The following is a 7851-nucleotide window of genomic DNA, read 5'->3' as shown; positions in this document are numbered from 1 at the left end:
AAATTTCAAAAAAGAACTTTTCTTAATTAAAAAATTTAAGAAATGTTTATTTACTTAGTGTGAGGAGGGTTCGAAGATACCTTGAGTCAGTCAGTTCTGCTTCCACTCTGCAGGTTCCAGGGCAAATGCCAGGTTGTCGGGTAAATGGCAAAGGCCTTCATTCACTGAGCCCTCTAGCTGGCCCCTCACATGTCACAGTTGGTAAAGTAAGAAGCAAAGGTGCTCTCTCATTCTCTAGGGATACCTCTCCTTCCCCACAGGCCTGGTCAACACCCCGAGATGAGGTCAGAATCCCCATCGTGTCTCTTCCACAGCATGCTGTGTCCCCCAGAACTCCTCTGCGCAGGGTTCCTGGGACAGAAATATCAACCCCAGCCACAGCGGCGCAGGCTTTGAATGAAGCAGGAGCTCTGGGAGTGTGGCTGGAATCCTGCCAATCACTATTGCCAATCACTATTGCCATGGCCTTTTTTTTTTTTAAGACAGGGTCAATGTAGCTCTGACTGCCTTGGAACACACTGTGTAAATCCACAGGCTGGCCTCGAACTCACAGAAACCCACCTACCTCTGCCTCCCAAGTGCTGGGATTAGAGTGTGCCTCCATGCCTCCACACAAGGCCTTTTTAAAGCTGAGGAGGAAATTGAAAACTTCCGTTTTGTTCGAGGTGCCCTTCTCTGAGAACGCTCGTTTCCATTTAGAGAAGGGGGTTGGAGAGATGGCTGCACAGTTGAGAGCACACACTGCTCTACCAGGGGACCAGAGTTCTGTGCCCGGCAACCACTCAGGCAACTGACAACCACCTACTGCCAACAACTCTTGCTCCATGGAGATCCAATTGCTCTGGCTTTGCAGGTACTCACGTGTGCGCGCACACACACACACACACACACACACTCACACACTCACACACACAGACACACATGAACATGAACACACAAACACACACGAACACACGAACACACAAACACACACGAACACATACATGAACACACACAATGCAAGGTAATAAAATAATTTTTTTTTTTTTTTTTTGGTTTTTCGAGACAGGGTTTCTCTGTGTAGCTTTGTGCCTTTCCTGGAACTCACTTGGTAGACCAGGCTGGCCTCAAACTCACAGAGATCCGCCTGCCTCTGCCTCCCAAGTGCTGGGATTAAAGGCGTGCACCACCACCGCCCGGCAAATAATTTTTTTTAAAGGAGGAGGAGAAGAAGAAAAAGAAGAACCCTAGCATGGTGGTGCACACTTTTAGTTCTAGCACTCAGGAGGCAGAGGCAGGTGGATCTCTGTGAGTTCGCGGCTAGCCTGGTCTACATAGAGATTTCCAAGACAGCCAGCACTATACAAAGAAACCCTGTCTCAAAATAAATAAAGAAAAAGAAAAGGAAAGGAAGAGAGCAGCTGGGACAGCGTAATGAGGAAATTCAGAATACACACACACACACCTGCGCTCACAAATGAGCCAGAACTAATCCTAGGTGCCTGTGCCAACCAGGCTCCCCTAAAGGAACAAAGCTGATGGGAAGATTATATATCCAAAGGGGATTTATTAGACAGTTTGCAGGGTGTGGTCTGAGCACTCAACAGTTGCTGTCTCACACCTGAGAGGCTGAGAACCCCGCGGGTGTTCAGTCTGTGGAGCTGGGTGTCTCAGCAGTCCCAATCTGGTGCTGGCTGGAGTCCTGCAGGATTCCTGGGTAGCTGCTGTCCTCAGTCTATGATAGAATCCTGAAAAGGTTGGATTTAGCTCCTACCAAAGCCACAGAGTAGATGAACTTCTCGGCCAGAGTGAGAGCAGGCAGCTGGGCGGTGGTGGTGCACGCCTTTAATCCCAGCACTTGGGAGGCAGAGCCAGGAGGATCTCTGTGAATTCGAGGCCAGCCTAGTCTACAGAGTGAGTTCCAAGACAGCCAGAGAAACCTATCTCAAAAACAAAACAAAACAAAAACAAGGGTTAGAGCAAGCAAAAGCTTCCTTCTTTTTCTTCTTCTTTTTTTTTTTGTTGGTTTTTTGAGACAGGGTTTCTCTGTGTAGCTTTGGTGCCTGTACTGGATCTCGTGCTGTAGACCAGGCTGGCCTTGAACTCACAGAGATCTGCCTGGCTCTACCTCCCGAGTGCTGGGATTAAAGGCGTGTGCCACCACCGCCCGGCTCCTTCTTCTTTTTTTGTGGGCTGCCACCGGAAGGTGCTGCCAGCGTTTAGGGTGGGTCCTCCTGTTTCTAATAGTCCAAATAAGAAACTCTCTCACGAGAGTGCCCAGTGACTTGATTCCAGATACAGTCAAGCTGACAACCAGGATGAGCCATCACTACACCCTGTAATTTTTCTAGTGTTCAGCTTTAGCAAATGTTTTCAAGGGTCTTGCCATGTATTTGGTGTTACAACAGGTACAGGGGTGACAAACGTGAATGACAGTCCACCCTAACTCCAATAGAGCTGATGTAGTGCAGAACCTGGGCAGAGGTGGTGGTGAGGGTGGGTAGGGGTGGAGTTCAGGCCCGACTGTGATGCCCACCAATGACAGGTAAATTTCTACTTTGTTATATTGAGAACTGCTCTGTTCTTACAACCAAATCATCCCATAGATCAAATTTATCACATTTAGGGGAAAAAAAAGAAAAGAAACCTGTTTTTTTTTTCTCATTATTGTGTCTTTCCATGTAGTTTAAAACTAATCTTAATGATCTTTCAAAGAGCCCACTATTTAGAAAGTGATGGCATAGAGGAACGGTTTAAATCAAAACAAAAGTCTTTACACTATAAATCAGAAACAACTGCATAACAAGAAGTGCAAATCATAGCCTGGCGGTGGTGGCGCACGCCTTTAGCCCAGCATTCAGGAGGCAGAGCCAGGCAGATCTCTGTGAGTTCGAGGCCAACCTGGTCTACAGAGTGAGTTCCAGGACAGCCAGGGCTACACAGAGAAATCCTGTCTCAAAAAAAAAAAAAAAAAAAAAAAGCAAATTACAACATCTACAAGGAACACAAAGCCCAGAATCAATGAGTCATCATCCTACCGCCCCACCCGCCCTTGCTGTTCACTACCTCCTTCCGCTGATATTTATCCTATTCATTTTTCTAAACAGATATTAATAAAGTTGAGGGCTTGCGTTGTGCTCTTTACCTCAACACAAGCAAAACAGATTTATCCTTTTCTGTTCAATTGACTTGTTTTTCTGTTATTCTGGTTTGCATTTCATGGGTTGCTCATGAAGTACTGCATGTCTACCAGATACACAATTTAGAACATTGGATTTTGGTCATTCCTCCAGGACGACACTGCTCTTGTTAATTTAGTCATCCTGCGGAGTTGGACGCTCGAATTAGCAATAAAGCATTGGCAAGAAGAGGATGCATAGGATGGGGATTTCAGTGACAGATCTTGGGGGCTGAGGTATAGCTCAGTGGCAGAGCACCTGCCTACCGTGTGTGAGGTCCTGGGTTCGGTCCTCAATACCAGAAATAAACTAATGAATAAATGAAGAAACAGCAGCTTACAACTGAGGCGGGAACAGGGAGGGGAAATGATGAAGGACTATGTTACTATGCTAACATACCTAAGATAAGAAGCACCATATAGGTGGGCAGTGGTGCCTCATGCCTTTGATCCCAGCACTTGGGAAGCAGAAGCAGGTGGATCTCTGAATTCAAGGCCAGCTTAGTCTACAGAGTGAGTTCTAGGACAGCCAGAGCTGCACAGAGAAACCCTGTCTCAAAAACAAAAATTTAAAAAAAAAGAAAAGAAGAAGAAGAAGCATATAAATAGAGTAGAGTCCTTAGGCTCATAACTCTAGAGGTTGCGGCCCATGGATACACATAAGATAAAATATTAAAAAGGAGTGGGAGGACCACTCCCTCTATCACCAGGAAGGGATGAGAATCAGATGATCTGACTCCCGCAATTCCCTTTGGAGGGCATGCCTCCAAAAACCTAGAGATCCCCCACTTCACCTCTCAAAGGTTCCACCTCCTCTCTCCAATAGCAACAAGATGGCGGGGTGACTCAGTCTTCAACACATGGGCCTAGGCGATAGATGCCAGATCCAAGCTGCTGCGGGACCATGGGCAGCTATGGTCTTACCCCATCGTAGGGATGCAGGTATATGACACCTCAGAGTACATAAGTCTGCGGATACTGTCCTCGGCACTCCCACCCACGTTGTCAACATCCTTCTGTGTTTCTGTCCAGAGTTCTGGGACTTCTACCCTGGAGGACAGATAACGGCATTTAAATCTTTTGTGCTTCACCCCCCCCTTCATTTTTGTGAGGTTGGCTTAGAGCAAGCTAACCCTTTGAATGGCTTCCTTGTTGCCCAACTGAGTCCAAATCCTCAGATTTTCTTCCTCACACACAAATCCAATGACTCTCCACTTCCTCATCACGAATGCTGTGCTTACATCCTCCATCTCCAAGACAACCATCCCAGGAGCTTCCTAGAGACTCTGTAAGCATTATGAGGCCCAGGGGACCATGCCACCAATCAGCAGGAGTCTGGAGCAGGGACAACAGGCCATTAAGCTCTGGAAGAGCAGCCAATCTGCTTCCCTGTTGAGCCATTTCTCGGGAAGCCTCGGGGTCCTGGGGATCTGCTATTTGTGATGCTGCGGACAGAAAAATACAGAATGTTACACCCTCCCCGTTAGCCCACCAGCCTGCCTGAGCCCACGGAGGCTAGAACTCTGCTTGAAACTGTCTTGGGACTCATCTTTTGAGCCCTGTGAACCGCCCCTGCTGCTCAGCATTTGTGATTAGGTGTCTGAACCTACATGGTTGCCTGCAGAAGGGGCCCTGACACCAGGCAGGGATCTGGGCACGCTCTAGTCACAGCAACGGTGGGCGACTCAGTTATTCTTGTGTCTACATGCACAAGCTAAGATACATACCCACTGGAAGAAGAAAGCCACTTTTCAAAAGATTATAGAATTCTAAATATTTTTCCCTATTTGGAACTTGTCCCCTCCCACTACGACGCATGCTGGGCAAACACTCTACAACTGAGCTGCATCCCCATTTTTTTTATGTTGAGACAGAGTCTTTACTAAGTTGCTCAGGCTGACCTTGAACTTACAATCCTCCTGCCTCAGCCTCCCTGGTAGCTGATATTATAGGTCTGTACCATGAGACCCTGCTTGTATACTCTTTAAAAAATTAATTGTTTGATTTTCTTAACTTTCTTTGATATTGCAGGTCTGGGTAGAGGCATCCTTGGGTTGAAGAGTAATGGTCTGTGTTATAGACTGATCTAGAATGTTCCTCTAAAGTCTCATGTCAAAGCCTTGGTTGCAGCCAGGCAGTGGTGGTACATGCCTTTAATCCCAGCACTTGGGAGGCAGAAGCAGGTGAATCTCTGTGAGTTTGAGACTAGCCTGGTCTACAGAGTGAGATCTAGGACAGCCAGGACTGTTACACAGAGAAACTCTGTCTCAAAAAAAAAAAAGCCTTGGTTGCAGCCTATGATGGAAACTGGGGTCTAACAGAGGGAAGTTAGGTCACTGGGGCCTAGAAAGGGATCATGGGACTCCAGCCCCTGATCTTCTCCCTCGCTGCTTCCAGCAACTACATGCCCCAAAGCTCTGCTGTCCTGAAGATTCTTACTGTGAGGTCCTGTCTCCACACGGGCCCAGGGAAACAGGCTAAGTGACCATGCAGTGAGAGCCCTGAACTGGTGACTGAAGTGAACCTCCCTTCCCTGTAAGCTGACTTTCTCTAGTGTTTTGTCACAGTGATGGAAAGCTGCCTGGGCTGCTGTCAGCTGTTCACTGTGACTGCTTAGTAAAAGTTTCTCAAAACACCTTCCGGCCTAATTTTGCAGATGTCACCATTTGTTCCATTATAATTTCCTATTATTTTCCTTTGGCACAAAAAAAAAAAAATAGAATGTTCATTCATCATATGTTTACCGGAAAATGATCATTCCTGACTGGGGAGGTACCTCAGTTGGTAGAGGGCTCTCTTAGCCCTGGGCTCAGTCTCCAGCATTGCATAAAACTGGGTGTGGTGGGGTGGTACATGCCTGTAACCCTAAATCATGACACAGAAACTTATTATTAATTATGAATGTTCAGCTTTAGCTTAGGCTCGTTTCTAGCTAATTTTTTTTCTTTAACTTAAATTAATCCATTTCTATTAATCTATGTGCTTCCCTGAAGCTTGTTTATCTCATCTACATGCTGTCCATCCTGCTTTCCTGTTTCCTCCGTGTCTGGTAGGCTGATCCCCAGCTGGCTGGCTAGGTGGTTCCCCTTTTCTCTCTATCCACCAGCCCCTCCTATCCCTCCTATCTCTTCTTTGTCTAGCTATTGGCTGGTCAGCTTTTTATTAGACCAATCAGGTGCCTTAGACAGGCAAGGTGAACCAGCAACACATGGTTACATAGTTAAACAAATGCAGCATAAACAAATGTAACACATCTTTACATAGTTAAACAAGTATTGTATTCCACAATATCCCAGCACTCTAGAGCTGTGGGCAGAAGGATCAAGGTACAAATGGAACTCAAGACTAGCTTGGGTTATAAGAGACCAAGTCACTGGGTGGTGGGGGTACACACCTTTAATCCCAGCACTCGGGAGGCAGAGGCAGGCAGATCTCTGTGAGTTGAGGCCACCGGGGTCTACAGAGCAAGATCCAGGACAGGCTCCAAAGCTACAGAGAAATCCTGTCTTGAAAAACAAAAAACAAAACAAAAAAACCAAGAGACCATGTCAAAACAAGACAAGACGAACTAAAGGAAACACCTGCTGGGCTGTGGGTGTTAGCTGAATGAAGCCGGCAGTAACAAAGTCATAAATACAGCTACTGCTGTCAGGGACATTCCTTCTAACTGTGTTTGCCATACCAGTGGGTTATACGGCATGGATAAAGAAACCCCAAAAAGGCCTCCCAGAGCGAATCTGGCACACAGCATGTGACTCGAGTCCTGGAAGGAAAGTTAGCAAGCTCTTCCTTAGGTAAGGACTAGGTGAATGTGTGTGAGACTTAGGGACAGTTTGTGCCCAGGTGGGGAGGCATGGAAGAGCCCGGAGTGTACTGAGAAAGGCAGACAGTTCTATTGTGTTGGCTGTGAGGTGGAGTGGGTGTCTGTCTGTGTGTGTCTGTGTGTGTGAGTGTATGTATGTATGTATATGTGTGGATGTGTGTATATGTGTGGATGTGTGTAGGTATGTATATGTGTGTATATGTGTATATATGTGTGTATATATGTATACGTGTGTATGTATGTATATGTGTGTATATATGTGTATGTATATGTGTATATGTATGTATATGTGTGTATATATGTGTGTATGTATATGTGTATATGTGTATATATGTATACATGTGTATGTATATGTGTTATGTGTGTATATATGTGTATGTATGTATATGTGTGTATGTATGTATATGTGTATATGTATGTATATGTGTGTGTGTGTATACATCTGTATGTGTGTTGGAGCGAGAAAATAACGAAACTAGAGAAGTGATAAATAATCTTTATGGTATTTCTCATTTATATTGTTTGCCATAGATAAGGGGAACCCAGTCAGGCGTTCAGTCGTGAAAAATCAAACAAGAGCTGCTGCTGGTGAGGAAAGTAGGCTTTTTTTTTTTTTTTTAATGTGTCTGGGTGTTTCTGTCTGCATTTAAGTCTGTTCCTGTACACGCAGTGCCTATGGAGGCCAGAAGAGGGCATCAGATAACCTCGGACTGGAGTTACAAACAGTCGTGAGCAACAGTATGGGTGCTGGGAATCGAACTCAGGTCCTCTGGAAGAGCAGCCAGTGAGCCTAACCGCTGAATCTACTCTCCAGCCCCTTCTCTGATTTTTGATGCCTGGTCTAGAGAAGACCTATAAAGTCCCTGATAGA

This window comes from Peromyscus eremicus, chromosome 23 (assembly GCF_949786415.1).
Source record: "Peromyscus eremicus chromosome 23, PerEre_H2_v1, whole genome shotgun sequence".
In the NCBI taxonomy this organism is placed as follows: Eukaryota; Metazoa; Chordata; class Mammalia; order Rodentia; family Cricetidae; genus Peromyscus; species Peromyscus eremicus.
This window is presented reverse-complemented; position numbering follows the sequence as displayed.